The following is a 21,296-nucleotide window of genomic DNA, read 5'->3' on the forward strand; positions in this document are numbered from 1 at the left end:
CTCCTTATCCACAGTTGCATCGGAAGAAGAGGGCGGAAGCAGTGCTGTGGAGCAAGGCAGCAGGGATGCCTCCACCAGTCAGAGGTGCAAGCTCAGCCACGCCCCCAGAACAGCACATCGTCGGGGAGCGAGGTGGCTGGTGCTGCGTCGGGACCATCAGCCAATGATTCTGGGAGTAAGTCCAAGAGGGCGAAGGTGGAAGTGGACTCTTCAGCAGTGGGGGAGACAGGTGAGACAACACAGTGGCCATCCAGTGCGGAAGAGGCTCAGGAGTCATCCAGGTTGGCGGGGCTGCAGGGGATGAGATGGCTGTAGTAACACAGCCCATGGGGTCAGGCAGGGGTGGTGAGGTGGGTGTGACTACTGCAGTCCTGCCCCTGGGGCATGATGCTGTGCAGGCCCCGCTTGCAGGGCCTGTGCAAATTCCTGTCTCTGGGCCAGTGGCTGCTGCTGTATGCACCTGCCGGCATGCCTCAACCTGGACCTAGACCCAGGTGTCAGTTGTTTCCACCCAGACAGGCACACCAATGCCGACGGCTGTTGCCAATCAGGACACTGTGGTACCCCTGCTGATCAGTGTTGGAAGGTGTACTAGCGTCATACGTGGTGAAGTGCAGGCTTGCTGTCGAGTGCTTGCACATCATCACGATGACGTATGCAGTCTCCTCACATGGCTAGCAACATTCCTGGTCCAGATTGTGTTCTGTGGGCTGTCCAGTAATGCAACCCCCTCCATGTCTTCCTCCTCTGTGCACCAGTCATCATCCGGGGCGCCTTCCAGCGCAGATACCACTGTGCACCAGTCCCACCCATATTGGCCCATCTGGTGGAGCCAACATCCCTGCCTGAGTTGGGAGTCGACAGTGAATCAGCTCAGGTGGTCACCATGCCGATCCAAGTATCGTCAGGAGCCCCGGCAATGGAGGGAGAGCAGGCACCCACAAGCAGGGCATGGGACATACACCTCCAGGTAACGTCATCAGCCTAGAGGGTGTACACACGAAGCAGGCACCAGGTGCTATGGCAGCAGCAGGCTCTAAAGAGGAGGCTCTTTTTCTCAGGGAGAACCATAAGAAGGGGGCAGGTACATGGTGTCAGGCAGGATACTAATGTGGAACTGCGCAGCAGAATGTCTTCCGTGTTTGTGTACTACGGGCAGCGTATCAGAGCAGAGAGGCAGTGGGCTCAGGAGGCAAGAGTGATGATGGCCAGCACGGAGGATGCACTGCGTCAGGCAAGGAGGTGGGCTGCCTCCTGGAGGCAACTTGCAGGGAGGCAGAGGGTTTGGAGAGGAACATTCTGGAGGTCATACAAGCCCTCCAGGAAACAACAGAGGCCTGCCTGGGGGTAATGGATGCAGTGCTCGATGATACCCTGGTGCAGAGTTTGAGTGAAATCAGAGATGAGGAGATGGACTAGCCCGCTGCCTTCGTACATAGTTCTTTAGGTGTAAGTTTCCTTTCATTTTTTATTTTTTTGGAACAGACAATTTGGACATTACTCCACTTTATGGACATTGCTTTCTATGTTAATTTGTACATAGTAGTTTAGGCATGTTGATAGATTTTTTTAAATGATGTACATGAACACCTTGATTTTATTTTGCAGACTTTATGCTGTAAATACTTCTGGATATAATATTTATTATTTACACAAATTCATCGCTTCTTGCTGTTCTTTTGCATGTGTGCCTGTTCACTAGTCTATTTTGAGGCCATGCTTCTCTCCATTGGTAGTCATGTGTGTGGTTACATGCTTGTGTATTGTTGCTGGGATGGTTGGCAAGGGCAGTTTCTACGTGCGGCTGACCGGTCGTGGTGAGTCAACTAGACGTATGGGTGTGCACTGGCAATTGGCATTTCCTTTCAAATGTGCTGCATCACTCTGTGGTTGCCTTCACTGTGGTTGAGGTGGAGGGAGGTGGGGTGACTCTGGGAATGTTACATGTTCACCATCATGGCAAATGACTTTGTTAATACTGTGTAACACCCATATCATGCATTCACCTTCACCTGCATGTGTTTCCACAGTATTCAGGTGTTGGTCAACCTCTTGCACTGGGATACAGTAGTGGCAGTTTTTTTATATTCCACTGTGGCTGCCCAATTCACCAGTCTCTGTGAGTTGTGCACTCCCTGACTGCCCTGTCCTTCACACATGCCTGGACCGGTAATGTGATTGTTCAAAGTATTTATTGTTAACTACCAGCTCACTCATGCACAGGCTGTGACACACCTGAGCATTGATTGTTGATGTAGCACATATTGTTGGTATGTTTGCTTGTGTCATTGGCAAACATTGGATCACTGGGGCTTAATGACATGGCATTGTCGCATGGGCAGCAGGACCTCACTTTAACATTCACTTGTCACATGTGTATTTTGGGCAATGGTTAAGGACAGGAAGTGTGTGTGAACAGATGTAGCACTCATGGATGTAGCTCTGGCGGATGCATTTTTTTTTTGTAGGATACCTGTTCCTGATGATATTCAGGCTGATGTCACAACACACCGGTTCAGGTGCACAACACACAATCGTTGCAGTGATGATGTGTCACAATGTCAGGGTACAACCTGCAGGTGGTGTTGCAGGTGATTGGTGCGGGTGGGGGGCTTCCCCTTCCGGAGTGGGCTACCTGCAGGTGGTGTCAGAGGTGATGGGGGTTGCGGGTGGTGTCCCTTCTGGAGGTGGCTGCCTGCACGGGGTGTCACACGTGATGGGTGCTGGGGGGTGTCCCTTCTGGAGGGGGATGCCTGCAGGGGGTATTACAGGTGATGGGTGCTGTCAGGGGGTGTCCCTTCTGGAGGGGACTGCCTGCAGGGGTTGTCACAGGTGCTGTGGGGGTCCCTTCTGGAGGGGGATGCCTGCAGGGTTGTCCCTTCTGGATGAGCCTGCCTGCAGGGGGTGTCCCTTCTGGAGGGGGTGTCACAGGTGATGGGTGCTGGTGGGGGGGTTGTCCCTTCTGAAGGGGGCTGCCTGCAGGTGGTGTCACAGGAGTTGGGTGCTGGTGGGGGCTTGTCCCTTTTGGAGGGGGCTGCCTGCAGGTGGTATCCCTTCTGGAGGGGGCTGCCTGCAGGTGGTATCCCTTCTGGAGGGGGCTGCCTGCAAGGGGTGTCACAGGTGATGGGTGCTGGTGGGGGTGTCCCTTTTGGGGGGGGCTGCCTGCAGGGATGTCACAGGTGATGGGGCTGGGGGTGGTGTCCTTTCAGGAGGGGGCTTCCTGCAGGGGCTGTCATAGGTGATGGGTGCTGGGGTGCCCCTTATGGAGGGGGCTGCCTGCAAGGGGTATCCCTTCTGGAGGAGGCTGTCACAGGTGATTGGTGCTGGTGGGGGTGTCCCTTCGGGAGGGGGCTGCCTGCAGGGGGTGCCATAGGTGGTGGGGGATGGGGGTTGGTGTCCCTTCTGGAGGGGGCTTCCTGCAGGGGGTGTCACAGGTGATGGGTGCTGGTGGGCCAGTCCATTCTGGAGGGGGTTGCCTGCAGGGGGTGTCCCTTCTGGATGCGGCTGCCTGCAGGGGGTGTCACAGGTGATGAGTGCTGGTGGGGGGTGTCCCTTCTGGAGGGGGCTGCCTGCAGGGGGTGTCCCTTCTGGAGGGGGCTGTCACATGTGATTGGTGCTGGGGGGGTGCCACTTTTGGAGGGGGCTGCCTGCAGGGGGTGTCATAGGTGATGGGTGCTGGTGGGGTTGTCCCTTCTGGAGGAGGCTGCCTGCATGGAGTGTCCCTTCTGGAGGGGGCTGCCTGCAGGTGGTGTCATAGGTCATGGGTGCTGGTGGGGGTGTCCCTTCTGGATGGGGCTGCCTGCAGGTGGTGTCAAAGGTGATGGGGGTTAGGGGGTGGTGTACCTTCTGGAGGGGGCTGCCTGCAGGGGGTGTCGCAGGTGATGGGTGCTGGGGGGGTGCCACTTCTGGAGGGGGATGCCTGCAGGGGGTCACACGTGATGGGTGCTGGGGGTGTCCCTTCTGGTGGGGGCTGCCTGCAGGGGGTGTCACAGGTGATGGGTGCTGGGGGGTGTACCTTCTGCAGGGGGCTGCCTTCAGGGGGTGTCACAGGTGATGGGTGCTGGTGGGGGGTGTCTCTTCTGGAGGGGGCTGCCTGCAAGGGGTATCGCTTCTGGAGGAGGCTGTCTGCAGGTGGTGTCACAGGTGATGGGTGCTGGTGGGGGGTGTCCCTTCTGGAGGGGGCTGCCTGCAGGGGGTGTCCCTTCTGGAGGGGGCTGTCACATGTGATTGGTGCTGGGGGGGTGCCACTTTTGGAGGGGGCTGCCTGCAGGGGGTGTCATAGGTGATGGGTGCTGGTGGGGTTGTCCCTTCTGGAGGAGGCTGCCTGCATGGAGTGTCCCTTCTGGAGGGGGCTGCCTGCAGGTGGTGTCATAGGTCATGGGTGCTGGTGGGGGTGTCCCTTCTGGATGGGGCTGCCTGCAGGTGGTGTCAAAGGTGATGGGGGTTAGGGGGTGGTGTACCTTCTGGAGGGGGCTGCCTGCAGGGGGTGTCGCAGGTGATGGGTGCTGGGGGGGTGCCACTTCTGGAGGGGGATGCCTGCAGGGGGTCACACGTGATGGGTGCTGGGGGTGTCCCTTCTGGTGGGGGCTGCCTGCAGGGGGTGTCACAGGTGATGGGTGCTGGGGGGTGTACCTTCTGCAGGGGGCTGCCTTCAGGGGGTGTCACAGGTGATGGGTGCTGGTGGGGGGTGTCTCTTCTGGAGGGGGCTGCCTGCAAGGGGTATCGCTTCTGGAGGAGGCTGTCTGCAGGTGGTGTCACAGGTGATGGGTGCTGGTGGGGGGTGTCCCTTCTGGAGGGGGCTGCCTGCAAGGGGTATCGCTTCTGGAGGAGGCTGTCTGCAGGTGGTGACACAGGTGATTGGTACTGGGGGAGTGTCCCTTCTGGAGGGGGATGCCTGCAGGGGGTGTATCAGGTGATTGGTGCTGGTGGGAGGTGTCCCTTCTAGAGGGGGCTGACTACAGGGGGTTTCACAGGTGAGGGGGCCAGGGAGTGGGATGTGTACTACAGTGGTTAATGTGCAGTGGGTGGGTATGTGGGCAAGCTGGGTGCAGAGGGTGTTGGTGGAATGTGGTTTTGGAAACAGGTGTTGCCTACACATATGAGGGGTGCGCGATTAAACTGGCCTGGGCTTTCGTGGGATGACACTGTTTTATCTGGGGTGCGGTTGGGGATTGCGAGGTGATGACGTGCGATTACGCTGGGGTGCGGTCAGGGATTGCGAGGTGTTGACATGCAATTTCGCTAGGGTATGGCCTGGGCTTGTGTGGGAGGGTATGTGTTTTCTCTGGGGTGCGGCCGGGGATTGCGAGGTGCTAAAGCACGATTACGCTGGGGAGCGGCCGGGGTTTGCAAGATGGTGAAGCACAATTGTGCTGGGGTTTGGACATGGATTGCATGAGAGGGCACACATTTTCTCTGGGGTATGGCTGGGGTTTGCGTAGTGTTAGCATGCAATTTCCGAGGGTGCTGGATGCAGGGTTAGGGATGGCACAGAGGCTTGCACCGTGTTGGCCTTTTCACTTGCTTTTTGGTGTGCATGGAGGCGTGTTGGGGCGTTCCTCGTGCAGCTGGCTGTTACTTGCGCGGCGGCTACTGATGACTCTTGAAACCATGAATATGCGTGCCGCGTACGTTTTATATGGCCACAACTCACGCAACGTCCTCCTCGGCACGCGGCCCTTGCGCCAATTCTGCACCTGATTCCGATTGGCAGCTATCATTGGAGAAAGAGCTGATGACATATTGAGGAGAGCAAGCTATTTAAGTGTGACAGCACAAAACAAAGTGCATGATGGAGTGCTGTTTAATAATCGTAGAGCAAATGTATGGAGGGCTCTCAGGGTACCATATCCTGACACATCAGACATGGGTGCAATTATGCAATTATGACATGAAAGAAGATGAAGATCCTACTGCTTACATTCAAGATATTCAAGAGTGTTGGACTCTTGAAATAAAGGAGCCATGGGAAAATACAGTGGCACTATTTTACCACAGTCTATGTCAGGGGGTGCCTGAGCAAGTACAGAGGCAAATGAAAAAGCAAGTGGAGATGGAAGCCAAGCTATGGACTGAAATACAGTTGACAATAGTGCATCACTGGCGGCTATAACAGGAGAAAAATAAAAAGAAAGATGAGGCTAGGAAAGTTGAGGAAGCTAAATCAATTCAGAAGAAATTGTCAAATATGCCATAGAAGGGGCGATATTGACAAGCGGAGAAGGACTAGGAATACAGCAAGCAGTGGGTAGATCTCAAGTTAATAACCAGTGCCCAATAGACCAAGGAGGTTATGGGTTTGAACTGAGGTTCCTTCTCAGCCATTTAAGAAGAGATAGCAATACCCTTGAGATAGATGGGGATGCAGAATGTTATTCAAACATCAATAATCAAAACAACTCTGGTAGTTGGCAAAAGGATAACTGTTTTAATATCAATTATCTAAAACAGGGAGTACAACGGACATCAACAGACGTCCCTCATCACGATCTAAAAGCATATTACAAAAAATCACAATATTATAGTAAAATATTTGTCATTGATGACGTTAACCTGTGTATCACTAACATCATCCTAGGTGGCAAACTACAAAAACCTAATGGTGAGTGTGATAGGGTCTACAAGGATCACCTAGGTATACAATCGATACTCATTTGGGCAGTGACGTTAAGTAATAGGTTTCTTATCATCAGGTCGGGCAACTAAGCCCTTCCCTAAAATGTGTCACTATGAACGTCACTAAATATACAACGTCTAATTGTTATACAACTATAGGACCCTTGATCAGGCAGTCCTCTATCATTGGTTACTTTCCAACCTCCGTCAGTACCCTCCCAGCCTACGTTTAACAGTGTGCAGGCTGAGCGTCCAGGTGCAGAAAAGCTAGCCATAACCAAAGCTTCCCACCAATTAACATGACCATCCATCATTACCTCAGTGGTTGATTGTCAATTAGGTCTTTGAATTCAGCCTTGGAAGTGTATTTTGCTATTGAATAATGCAGGGGAGTACAGGCACACTCTGCCCTTGTGTGTAGATGTGACCATCATGCTCGTCCAATTTCTTCTCCCCTTGTGACTAAAGACCACAAAATCGAGCTTTCAGTGTATTAAAAGGCTATTTTCTAATAGACCTCTGACGTCTTCTTGTTTCCGTCCATGTCTTCTGAACAGAAGCTTCATTCTTTCACAAGGTTTGTATCTAATATCAGCTCACCCAAGTCTGATATGGCCTTGGCTTCTTGGCTCATCCAAATTTGCCTTTCCGAGTTTTCTTCTGCAATTCACTTGTTTTCTGACTGCGACAAATGAAAAAGCTTGGTCTTCCTTCTTTTGCTCAGCACTGCTCTTATACGTAGTGGGAGCATCCATCCATCCATTACTGACTCCAATATTACACAGCCGTGTAGTTAAGGTTAATTTGCTAAATCCATAGGAAGAGCACTTTTTGAGTGGCTTATAACTTCGCTTTCACTGGACGAATTCTCACCAAACTTTGCTCTGAATTTTTTTGCAAAGTTTGGTGAGGTTTCATCCGGCGGGGCAAAATTATAGGGGGGGTCCAAAAATGTTTGTTTTTCCATAGACTGAATGGAGAAAAACTTTGCTCACGCCTACAGCCGAAACCACTGGATGGATGTTCATCAAATTTGTGGCAGGAGTGGCGGTTTGGTCCCGAAAGTGTGCTTTTGTAAGTTCTGTGTAAATCCATCGAGTAGTTTTTTTTAAATGACCAAAAAGTAGGTCCAAAAAAATGTGTGATATCTGGGTCCGCTCTGCGGACACATTTCACTGTTCGCTACGTGGACAAGACATCGATTAGTCAATGGGCTTATGTCTTGTCTGCGGACAAGCAACATGTTCGCGGGTTGGTTGGAGTGAAGCGTGAGGTGCGTCACATTTTCTCGATGTGCCCGCCATGTTGGATCCGTGGATATCCGGGGACAGCGCAGCGTGGAACATAGCAGAAATCTAATTTTGTGGAGTCTGTTTGTGTGGAAGAGTGGCTGGAGAGGGCAGAGGAGTAAGAGATGGGTCAAATGCTGTATTTGTTTAGATAGAAGAAGGCAGTGATGTGATCGCCGTGTCCGTGGTCACCGCGGCTGTCTGCGGACATACCAACCACTGACCACACTACTGGGTATTTTACTATGCTCTGTTGTATTGATTTTGGGTAGTTAGTAAAATATTAGGTGGAGAGGGCATGCATTGAAGAGTTTGTGCATTGGCTGCAAGTACACTCTTAGTATGTTAAGTGAAGTGGGTAGGGCTTGAGGTGGTTGTGTCATGTTTGTGTTGTGGTTGTGTTATGTTTTTGTGTTGTGGTCAGTTGGCAGGTGTTTTCTTGCATGGGTGTGTTTTGGCCAAGCACCCAAGACTCTAGGCCCTGGATACAACCACTGCAGCATAATACACCGATGCAAGCAATTATTTTGACTGTGGTATGTGGGCTGCATAGGGGGTATGTTTTCAAAAGTTTGTGTACTGGTTGCCAGTATTGTAATAGTATTTGTAGGACAGTGGTCATGGTGTGTGGTAGTTGGTTTGTTGGACTGTGTTCAGAATGTTGTTACCTAAGACTCTAGGCCTTTTGGTTTGTAGTTAGTGATCAGGTGTTCACTTGCATGGGTGTGCTAGGTTGCAGTGGTTGTGACTCAAATTATTGTATACTTACTGTTTGCTTTGTGTAGGCTGTATGCAGTGTTTTGGTCAGGCCATACACCCAAGACTGTGGCCCTCACCACAACCGCTGCAGCATAACACACCCATGCAAGCAAACATTTTGGGTTGTGGTCAATGGTCAGGTGTTTGCTTGCATTGGTGTGTTATGTTGTGGTGTTTGTGACTCCAATCATTGTATACTTACTGTTTGCTTTGTTGAGGCTTTATGCAGTTTTTTCATGGTATGGGAAATGGAGCAGACATTGTTTTTTCATTCTCTGTGATAAAAGGAAATATCACATGTTAGTGTAGGTAGTTTGTAATGAGTTATTGCATTGCATAGTAGACATTTCTGTACTTTGTCGACCCTCATATTTAGTACTTTACAAGAACTATGCTTCAAGCCAGTGTACTGTGCAATTTTCTCAGCTCCTGTGTTTGTTTGTAAAATCATTGGGTCTATGGGAAAAAAAATCCATGCAGGATTAAAAAAAAACGTTCTACGTTATGGTGCAATATTTTCGGTGGTTGATTTCAGTAGGCGGAATTGAATAGGTGTATGGTTTTTGGTTTGGAAGTGGTGGTACTATTATTGCAATTAGATACCAGTTGGCGTATTCTAATTGTTTATTTCTTGTTGCATTTTACCAGTATTCATTTATCTGTTTGGCTGTTGCAGAATTTTGGGGCAGTTAGATACCTGTTGGCGTATTCTAACTGTTGATAGTTTTGAAGTTGTTGAGGGTATTTTTATACGTAATAAGTGTTGCAGGGTTTCCTTAGAAAATGTATATTGCAGTTTTCTGGTTGTAGTGAGATACCAGTTGGCGTAGTCTGTTTCTAGTTTTTCACTTTTAGATAGCTGTTGTCTTATTCCATCAGTTTATGGATTTAAGGTTATTGAGGACATTTTGAAGATGTTTATACTCAGAGTAGTGAATCAATTTTGGTTTTAAGAATGTTAAGTAAGCGTTTACAAGATTTGCTGGTAATCTCTGTTTTAGAGTAATGGAAGTATCATTACATTCGAACCATCCACATTTCTTTTTTATGTATGCAGTGTAGTGACCTGCATTGGTTGTGGCTCCTGCATGGTAGATTATGCCTACTGTTGTGAAAGGTTTCTTACCAAATGATACTTATATATGTGTGAATCCAGTCAATTGCAGTTGTTTTTGGTACATTCTGCATTGTAACGCAAAGCATTGCTATTACGTATTCACTATGTTACTGCAAGGTGGAACGATTATCAGAATTGCAAGTAGTACATAATCTGCCATGGTTTGCATTTTGTACAAGTTGCAGAAATGGAATGGATTCACAGTTAGGTATGGATACATACACAAAACGTTAATTAGGGACATGTGTGTGTGCCACATGGCTGCAGAGAGTGAATGTATGTTTCCACACGTGTGAAATCTGGAAGATTTCATTCCAGGTATGTTTTGTTTTCCAGTACTTGTAGTAAGTACATTAGAAATTCTTGTGGATCTTCCTGTGTGTTTATAGTGAATCTGACCTTTCCAGCACAGTAGTCCAATTCCTGCCTTATTCCAGAAAAACTGTAAGTGTTGTCAGGATTGTTGGTTGAATTTCTGTGAAGGACTAACATTTGCTAAATTAATTGGTCTGTCCCGTTTAAGTAAATGTTTTCAGCAATTGGTGGCAATTGGAATAGAATATTGATTGCTACATTTGCATAGCAATTTACACCAGTTGTATTGGAACATTTGAATGGACCAGGCAGCTCTGTTATTTGTTAGAAGTGTGCGTTGTTTCTTTGAAGAGGGAATTGGTTTTGTTTGTGCAGTAGACCCTTCTTTGGTTGTGGTAATTGATGAAGTATTAGCTTCTTATAATTTCTTTGGCGCTATTGTTGTGAGATCCTGTATAATTTGAGTCTGAACTAGTTTTCTATTACAAACATTTGCTTTTCGAGGAACAGGATAGGTTTTGAGATGGGGTGCGTAGAGTGCACATAGTCTATTGTATTCTACAATGCAAGGAATATCAGTGTTTACTTTACTTTTTTTAGGCAGAATAACATGCAGTGCCCTTGTGGAACACTACCTGCGATTAAGACTACAAGTGTCAGTACAATTTCACCTTTGGTACAAGCCTGTACAACACAGTTACGTGGTAGCAGTGGCTGAGCAGCCAGACTTATCTCAATAGTTCAGTGAGCAATAGAAGAAGTTAAACAAAGGACCAACCAATACAGTGATTCAAACAAACACTTACTCAAGGTTTCTTGCTAAAAGAATATACATTTATTTACACAGTCAATTTGAAAAATTACACTAGTAAGAGCAGCTCAATATCAGATACTAATACACTACAAATACACAACCAATAAGTTACTGAACAAGTTCAGCTCTCCTGAAGTGGGAGCAAAATGGCACTTCAGAAACTTTAAAAAGGGGTAAAAAGACAAGATTATAAGAATCAATAGCACAAATACTTGCATAGGCAGGGCAAACGGTTTCAGTAAACTACAACCAGCAATTCAGTTCATAGTCCTGGGCCAAAGTCAATGGTTCAGAGTCTTTGTATAGGATAGCACAGTTCTGCTAGTCAACGGTAAAGTCTTGCCATGGATTTTAGAAGAATTTGGCTAGGGGAAAAGTTAGACGAATGTTTAGGGAAGGACAAGCCTTCGAAGTCAAGAAAGTTTCACAAACTTTCTCAGTGGCTGAAAAGATTTCCGGACCGCGTTTGCACAGTACCTTTAAAGTGAAGAAGAGCTATAGCTGAGGCAGTTGTTCCTGGCAGTTCGAGCTCGCTGTTCTTGAGCTTCAGTCGTAGGGACAAGAATGAGGATGCCGGGAGGTTCCTGCACTGCCCAGGGAAGAGGCCACATGCTTGGCAAAATTTCGGTTTAAGGTGTGAGTACCTTAAAGTCCACAAACTGGTTTCCTTCCCACTGGCTATCCGGTTTTCAACAGCACTCTGAAGAAAAAGAAAATTTGACCAGGATTGGGACAGTGTCCAGGTGGCTTGTGAGTTGGTTGTTCCCACCAAACTCAAGGGAAGAAGTTAACCTTGAAGGGCTTCTTTGTCGATGGAGTTTTAGGCAATTCGGACCTGCAGCAGGGCTTCAATGGTCATCCAGGAGTTGCAGTAGTCGTCTTCCTTCAGCTCGTCTTCAGTTCTTTTGTTCTTTTGTTCCAGTGGTCGACTCTGCTTTCCAAGTCCCAGAGACCCGCTTTTAAACAATTTTCCCCCTTTAATTCCAGCCTAGCTGCCAATCACACAGCAGGGTGTCTGTCCTTGCTGGACAGCCAGCCGGCCAATCACGCCAGACTGCATTCAGGTCTCCTAGGGGACTAAGCACTGGGAGTTTCGGGCACCTCCCACACATCCTGTCCACCCCAGACACCCTGGCACCAGAGGAGGGTTTCAGCACTGAAGCCCGCCAAACGGCACAAACAAAAGGGACCAAACCTGTTTTGGCATGCAGAGACAAACACAAGAAGGACCTTTCCTAAAAGAAATGGTGAAAAAAGTTGACCGGAGTCTGTTTTTACAGATAGGTCTTGGGCGCCATATTGAAAAACATGGCTGACCCAATTTTTAACTACCGTTGTTCGCAGTCTGGAAAAATCATGGTAGTTTGATCTAAACCACTGCCACCAGCCATTTAAAGTAGGAAAGGCTAACATTTGACTGTTACATGAGTGTTTTGACTCAGTGGATGCTATGCAACCCCTCCAGCACTCTATAGGAAGATAGCGTGTGCTGGGTCTGTACATTTAAAGAAACTAGTAAAGTCAATTTAACTTTACATGCTCTGGGAGACAGTGTCAGTCCCAGAGAAGGTGTTTAAACCTTTGGGAGTCTGAAAGACACCCCTGTGCCACTGCACTGAAGGTGCTGTGTGACTCACAGAAAAAGATGATGCCTATGAAGTTGTTTTAAAACTCCATAACCAAAGAACACAAAAGTAAAACACACATCAAAATACATGGAAGAGTGGGAAAAAAAGATCCTAGAAATCCAGCAAAGTTGCTGGGTGTCTCAAAAGGTAAGGGAAATTAGCACATTTTGAGAATTCTCCCTAACACTCGTACCCCCAGACTAAGGGACAGGAGGATTTAATCCACTCCTGGATGAATCTCCTTACTCCAGTCTTGCAGGCTGATTTACCATCTCAGTAGTTTAGGGTTTTCCCCTTTCATTTGCATCAACCATCTCAAGGGTTGGTGGTGAGTCTGAATCACAAAAGTAGATCCATACACGTATGGTATAAAGTTCTTCAGGGACCACACAATAGCAAAACATTATCTTTCAATGGTTACCCACCATTGTCTCAGGTTCCTTCAGCTTCCTGCTGATGAAGCAAATGGGATGCTCCCTACCTTTTTCACCCAGCTGACTCAGAACTGCACCTATACCTGTAGTTGAAGTATCTGTCTGCACAATGAAGGTTTGGTTGTAGTCAGGAGCTCTTAGGACTGGCGCTTGACAAAGGGCTTTCTTTAAGCCTTCAAATGCTTGAGTGCACTCCTCATTCCATGTGACATTTTTTGGGGAATTTGGGAGAGGAGACCTTGTTCAAGGGAGAAGCTATGGTCCCATAGTTCTCGATGAAGTTCCTATAGTAACCAGTGAAGCCTAGGAGGGCTCTCACTTTGGTTTGAGTGGTAGGAGTGGCCCAGTTTTGTACAGCTTGTACTTTGCTAGGCAATTACCTGATTTCACCTCCTCCTACCTCATGTCCAAAGTAGACACTTTACTCTGACCAGTTTGACATTTACTTGCCTTTATGGTCAGATGGGCCTTCTCAGGAGCCTGCAAAACATAATCTAAGTGGTCAACATCTTCTTTCCAAGTAGGGCTGAACACTGCAATGTCATCCAAGTATGCCATGCAGAGGTCCTCTATCCCATTCAGAACTTAGTTCACCAATCTTTTCAAATTTCTGGCTGCATTACCAATGTTTGTGCCTTTATTATTTATTTATTGTTATTTATCTATTTCTCCTCTGCTTCACACTTTCCATTTCTCCCCCCTTCCATGCACTTTTTCCCTCCCCCCTCTCCCATGCACTTGCACGTTCTCAATGTCACTGGGCCTAGTAAGATCACTGTTTTGTTCTCCCCTGTTCCCCTCCCTTGCCTTGTCACGCTCTGAAACACTTGTGTACGAGCGCAATAGAAATAAAATATCAATCAATCCTTTGTAATGTAGTAGGTGCATTCTTTAGTCCAAAAGACATTAGCTTAAACTGGTAGAGGCCTGCTGGTGTTGAGAATGCAGACTTCTCCTTGGCATGGTATGTCAGTGCTATTTGCCAATAGCCTGAAGTGAGATCACATGTACTGAGGTACTTGGCTGAATGAAGTTTGTACACCAGTTCATCTGTCCTGGGTAAAGGGTGGGCATCAGTCTTGGTGACTGCATTAAGAGCTCCATAGTCCACAGATAATCTCAACTCCTTGGATCCTGCCTTTGGTACTAGAACAACTGGACTAGACCATGGACTGGTAGAGGGCTCTATTACCCCGAGATCAAGCTTCTTGTTGACCTCCTTCTTTATGTGGGATCTTACATCATATGACATCCAGTAACGTCTGCTTTTAACAGGTTAACGGTCACCAGTGAGAATATCATGCTGGCCCCAAGGGGTCAAGCCTGGTGATAGTGAAAACATGGAGGCAAACTGATTTAACAGAAACTTGCACTCCTCCTGTTGTTCAGGTGTCAAATTAAAAGAGAGATTAACTCCTTCTATTTTCTCATCTAAAGGCTGGCTCCTGAGTAGGTCAGTTAGAGGTTCACTTCTGGCCGTGAGACATAAGCTTTTAGACGGTTGGTGTGAAAGACTCTGGGAGCCTCCTTAGGATTGCCTAAATCCACCAGAAAGTGGACATCTCCAAGTTTACCCACAAACTTGACGAGTCCTATCCATTTGTCCTGTAAGGGCCTCTGCCTTGTAGGTACCATAACTAGAACTAGCTGGTCATGCCAATGGTTCACCAGAGCCTGACCTGCTTTCAAGTCATCTGATGCTTATGCCATCATGTGTGACATTCTCCTCCAGAGACCTATCACAGTCAGTGACACTCACTGGCTTGGGGGAATGAGCAATCTCCAACCCCTCCTTAATTAGGGCCAAGGGGCCTCTAACTGGATGGCCATAGAGAAGTTCAAAGGGACTAAATCCAACTCCCTCCTGAGGGACTTCTCTATAAGCAAATAGAAGACAAGGCAGTAGAAGGTCCCACTTTCTTCTAAGGGGTTCTTCTAAAACACCTAGCATTCTCTTCATTGTACATTTGAACCTCTCTACCAATCCATTTGTCTGAGGATGGTAGGCAGTTGAGAACTTGTAAGTTACTCCACAGTTTTTTAACATGGCCTGCATGTAGTGGGACATACATTTTGATCCCCTGTCAGAGATAACTTCCTTAGGAAAACCTACCCTGGTTAATATACCAAGTAGCCTTAGCCACAGCCTGAGCTGTAACAGTTCTCATCGGTATAGCTTCAGGATACCTATTAGCATGGTCTACTACAAACAGGATAAACCTGTTTCCTTAAGATGTTGGAGGTTCTAAGGGACCAACAATGTCGATTACTACCCTTTCAAAAGGGACTCCCACCACTGGGAGAGGCACCAAGGTTGCCATATTCTTGGCTCCACTCTTGCCAGAGGTTTGGCAAGTGTGACAGTTCTTACAGAACTGATCTACATCAGACCCCAACTTAGGCCAGTAGAAATACAAAGAGAGCCTTTCCTTGGTCTTCTTAAAACTTAAATGACTAGCCAAAGGAATCTCATGGGCTAACTGTAGGAACTGGAGTCTGCTTTCAAGAGGCACTACAAGTCTTCAGTAGTCCCCTGGGATAGACTCAGTCGATTCACTGCAGATTTGGCCATCTTCCCAGTACAACCTATGCTTCCCTGGCTCTTTCCCATCCAGTTGGGAAGCTGCCTGTTTGCGAAGACCTTCAAGGGTAGGACAATCTCTTTGACCTCCGCTGAAATCTGCCCTACAAGGTCCACCTTCTGCCAGTAAAGCCTGCAGCTAAGGATGGTCTGCAGAATCCAGATCTCCAACATGAGCAAGGTCCTCTTCCAGCTCTGATTCCTCAGCAGCTGATTCAACCATACAAGGTTGTTCCACACACTCAGCCCCAGCTGGTGGAGGAGTCAAAGGTGTGACTTTAGACAGTCTTCTGGGGGATGTCCTTGTTTGTAGCACAGGAGTTCTGGCTGGTTTCTTCCTGGAGGTTTTTTTGTTTCCCCTTTTCCTCCTTCTTTTTTAAATAGCAGTCAGTAAGTCCTGTGGACTGGGAGCTATAGTTTCCTCTATAATCTCTTGAGAGCCCCTTAAGGTACTCTCTCTGGCCTTCCTAGTCTGCTCCTGTTTCCTTTTGCTGGGCCACCTGGGGGTGCTTGATACAACTCCAAGAGTTTTTAAGTCATTCCCCAACAGGACTCTCCCAGGTACCTCACTCTGCACACTTACAGGTATCTTGATAGTTGTGTCATTGTACTAGATGAGAGCTGATAACTGTGGAAGCATTTGGACAGGGCCTCCAGCAAACTTAGTTAGGAATTTGGATGCCTTAGCAACATCGTCTACCCTGAAAAATGATTCATAAACCACAGTTATACTGGCCCCAGTGTCTTTGATGGCAGGGGTCTCCTGACCATTCACAAGAACACTGTCTTTGTAATACTCTTTAGTATTGTCTGGAATGGAATTGTAGACATCTAAGTTCTGTTGTTCTCAATGACCCTGGGATACTAAAGAAACGCTGGCTGAGACTTTCATAGGCTCCTCAGCCAGTAAGTGAAAGTTTCCACTTGCCATTGGTACTTCATCCTTTGGGGAGAAGGCTAAGGAGACAGTGTTGATCCTTGAAGGTTTACCCTTTCATCTGGGATCCCCTTTCACATGGTCAGTTGACCCACAAGCATAACATTTACCAAATGTCTTTATGAATGGGGGTTTGTTCTGACCTCCTTCTGGTTTGGCACCAAGACGTACACTAGCCTGATTTGGTTTCCCTTGTGGCTTACCCTTGTTATGTTTGGTGCCCTCATTTGGAGTGCTGTTAGGGAGAATTCTCCAAATGTGATAATTTCCCTTACCTTTTGAGACCCCCAGCAACTTTGCTGGATTTCTAGGATTTGATTTTTTACCTGGGAAGAGTGTGAGCCTTTTTGTCCCACTCTTCCATGCATTTTGTGTGCGTTTTACATGTGTGTTCTTTGGTAATGGAGTTTTTAAAACAACCTCCATGGCATCATCTTTTTCTGTGTGTCACACTGCACCTTCAGTGCAGTGGCACAGGGGTGTCTTTCAGACTCCTCACAGTTTACATACCTTTCCTGGGACTGCCTAGTGTCTCCCAGGGAATGTAAACTTAAATTGACTTTACCAGTCTCTTTAAATGTACTGACCCAGCACACCCTATCTTACTATAGAGTGCTGGACGGGTTGCTTAGCTTCCCCTTAGTCAAAACACTCATGTAACAGTAAAATGTTACCTTTTACTATTTTAAATGGCTGGTAGCAGTGGTTTAGATAAACTACTGTGATTTTTTGCAACCACTAACAATGGTAGCTCAAAATCATGGGTAGCCATGTTTTTCAACATGGCGCCCCAGACCTATCTGTAAAAACATACTCTGGTCAACATTTTTCGCCATTTCTTTTAGGAAAATTCCTTCTTGTGTTTTTTCTCTGTACACCAAACCATGTTTGGTCCCTTTGTTCGAGCCCTTTTGTGGGCTTCTGTGCTGAAGCCCTTCTCTGGTGCCAGGGTGTCTGGGGTGGACTGGATGTGAGGGCGGTGCCCGAAACTCCCGGTGCTTAGTCTCCCAGGAGACTTGATTCACTGTGGTGTTATTGGCCGGCTGGCTGTCCGGCAATGACAGCCTCCCTGCTGTGTGAGTGACAGCCAGGCTGAATGAATGGGAGGAAAACTGTTTAAAAACAGGTCTCTGGGACTTGGAAAGCAGAGTCGACCACTGGAACAAAAGAACCGAAGAGTAGAGGAAGGAAGAGGACTGCTGCAACTCCTGAATGACCAGTGAAGCCCTGCTGCAGGTCCAAATTGCCTGAAACTCCGACTACAGAGAAGCCCTTCAAGGATAACTTCTTCCCTTGAGTTTGGTGGGAAAAAACAGCTCACAAGCCACCTGGACACCGCCCTATTCTGGTCGAATTTTCTTCAGAGTGCTGTTGAAAAATGGATAGCCAGAGGGAAGGAAACCAGGGGGACTTTAAGGCACTCACACCTTAATCTGACGTCTTGCTACAGCTTTTTGCCTCTTCCCTGGGCAGGAACCTCCCGACGTCCTCCTTCTTGTCCCCACGACTGAAACTCAGGAACAGCGAGATATGTTCGAACTGTCAGGAACAACTGCCTCAGCTACAGCTTTCTTCATTTAAAAGGTACTGTGCAAACGCGGTCCGGAAATCTTTTCGGCCATCGAGAAAGTTCGTGAAACCTTCCTTAACTACAAAGGCTTGTGCTTCCCTTAACATTCGTCTAACTTTTCGCCTTGCCAAATTCTTTAGAAATCTGTGGCAATGACTTAACCGTTACATACCAGAACTGTGCTATTCTATTCAATAGAGTGTGAACCATTGACTTTGGCCCAGGCCTATTGAGAAGAATTGCTGATGCCTATGGAGTTGTTTAAAAACTCCATAACCAAAGAAGACAAAAGTAAAACACACATCAAAATACATGAAAGAGTGGGAAAAAAAAAGATCCTAGAAATCCAGCAAAGTTGCTGGGGGTCTGAAAAGGTAAGGAAAATTAGCACATTTTGAGTGATAGTGCTAAATAACTCATGCCTTCTTTCACCAATGTGCTGCCAATATCTATCAGTGCTTTATCTAGGGTAAGACCTTGTGATTTATGAATGGTGACTGCGTATGCTAGAGATAGAGAAAATTGTTCTCTGCGTACATACATGTCTTTGAAAAGAAGGAAGTATGTGTGGTTTTAACATATTATATATGTTTTATGTATTATGATCATTTTTATGATTGTTTTTATGAAATGTATTAGATTTCAATAAAGTGTTTGTGATAATTGACTCCACTTTTGATGGGGTAAGAGTGTTTAGTGACACCGTTCGAAATGCTGGACTCTGTTTCTTCTCATCTGGTTTAATATTATTTTTGTATGTGAAGTTTTGGGCTATGTGGTATAGACACATGGTTTCCAAAGCGGTACTCCTGTTTGGGTAGTATGTGTCCAGCAAGTTGTTTTTCAAAATGTTTTGTCTGTTAGAATAATTTTTGGCTATTGTTTCTATGTCTTCATATGATTTGCAAACTTTTTTTCTGGATTTAGCAGGACCAAGGTTTAGCCATACTATGTTTTCAGATTTTCCATACAAGGCAGTACTAAATAAACGGTCTGCGGCTTTATAGAAGCCACATTCTCTATGGGAGAGCATTTTTATGCCCAAGCTGTACAATCTCTGTGACAGTGTTTTGTCAGATGATATGTCGCACCAGAGGTCTTTGAACTATGTTTTTTCTACTTTGGTTAAATAGGCTGTGACATATTGTGCAACTGCAGTGGAATTGTCTGCAATGTATTGTACATCTATATTTGCATTCCATAAGAGGGCAATAATTGCATTGTAATCATTGATGTACTTTGATCCTTCTGTTCTTTTTATGCAGTATGTGTTCTTAGGTGATTTACATTTAATTTGACACTATGTCTAACTGAAGACATGAAGTTGTTCACTTGTCCTGTTGTTGAAACTGGTCCAGGGAAACAAAAGTGGCATTTGGTGTAGTATTTCCCTTTGTTTTTATATTTTCGCCGACAATACTTCCCACACTTGTGTCTTTGAAATTGTAAAATTTGTGTATGTAGGTCACTATGTGTAATTTCTGAAGGGATTTCACAAGTGACATATTTCTGAATGAACTGAAAAACAGTGGCATCACTGTCCTGACCAAAATTAGGAGCATCTTTAATCCACAAAAGAATGTGGATGTGTGGAGCTCCTCTGGCTTGGTATTCTTTTCTCCAAAAGAAGTGTTGGACTTCTCTGAGGGGAGGAACTGTTTTATTACAAATGAAGTGTAGCATGGCAATAAAGTGATGAGTGAAATATCTTGATACATTTACAGGATCAAGAGAGCAGAGTTCTCGTGGTGTTTTTATATCTATATTTGTTTTGTTTTTGTTTGCTATGTGTAGGAAATCATGCAAATCTTCCCATGCATACTCTGCACAACTTAATGTCACAAACCATGTGGGTGGGCCAAGGTTTCTTATCATACAGCGTGTCATCGGAACCAGTATTCTTTTGCACCAGGCATGTTTGCTAAAAGATTTGTAATACTTGACTGTAAAACTTCAGCTTTTTCTTGCACTTTTTGTAATAATCGCATAGCAGACATATTTTGAAAATTGGTATCTGATTTCAATGTGTGTGCAACTCTGTAGCATAGAGTTGCTAGTTCACTTTCAAAGACAAGGTGGAATATGTATTCCACATTTTGTCTGAATCTGGGGTCTTCATAATACATTCATAAAGAGCAGTATTCTGATGATGTTATTTGTGTGGGTCTTTCATTATACCTTCCTCCTTTTCCAGTAGGAAAGAGTAGAGGAAAGGTTTGTGCTTCTACACTTTTTTCCCATATGATGATTGGAGATCCTTTGGCTTGCAGCATTTGATAAGTTTCCAGAGCATCATCTATGGTGTCTTTAGAGTGCAATGGGTGAATTGTAAAATGGTCTAAAATATTGGATTCTGTCCTAGGATCTAGACTTATTTAAAGCTTATTTAAAGCGAAATTGTCAATATTATCAAAGGCTTCTCTGCCAGATCAGACCATTTCTTAACATCAAGAACAGTACCACGATAGGGAGAGCTACCATCCCGTCTCGCTTGGACTATGGTAACGCGTTAATGCTTGGCGCTAGCAATAATTGCCTGAAGCAATGCCAGATTATTCAGAATAATGCTGTCAGGTCCATCACTAACAAATCTAAGCGAGAACACATCACCAAGGACAGAAATGATCTCCATTGGTTGGCAGTGAAGGAACGGATCCTGTTTAAATCACTAACCCTAACCCACCGATGTCTCAACGGCACGGCACCAGCATACCTTAAGAAAAAGTTCAGGTGGTATGAGCCAAGTCGTAGCTTGAGATCCGCCAAGCAAGGACTGATCAATCCTAGCCTTCCAACTGTTCTAGGTCGAGCTTTTCCGAGTTTGGCAACTTCCCACTGGAACAAACTGCCTTGCAGCCTTAGACTGGAAAGCAACACCCAACTCTTTAGGAGGCATCTGAAGACCTTTCTCTTCAAATAACTAGGCAATTTCTACACCGAATCATGTTGCCATCTTTCTGCCCCCCTCTCTTTACTTTCTTTTGTTTCGTCCTGTTAATCTTCGTCCTCGTGTCTTTTTCGCGCCCTGATGCTTGCGAGCTACGGCGCATTACAAATAAATAAATACATTTTAAAAAAATAGAAGTTGAAATTGGCCAGTTCCTGAGGAGTCTTGAATTATTTTGGAGGTTTCCCTCAGATTTTCTTCAATGTCTTTTTCTTTGTATTATTCATTGTTGTCTTTTAGATATTGCAGGTCTTCTCTAACTTTATGTAAGACAACTAGTTGCTGCCACA

The sequence above is a fragment of the Ambystoma mexicanum genome, chromosome 2p (assembly GCF_040938575.1).
Source record: "Ambystoma mexicanum isolate Mex_15411 chromosome 2p, UKY_AmexF1_1, whole genome shotgun sequence".
In the NCBI taxonomy this organism is placed as follows: domain Eukaryota; kingdom Metazoa; phylum Chordata; class Amphibia; order Caudata; family Ambystomatidae; genus Ambystoma; species Ambystoma mexicanum.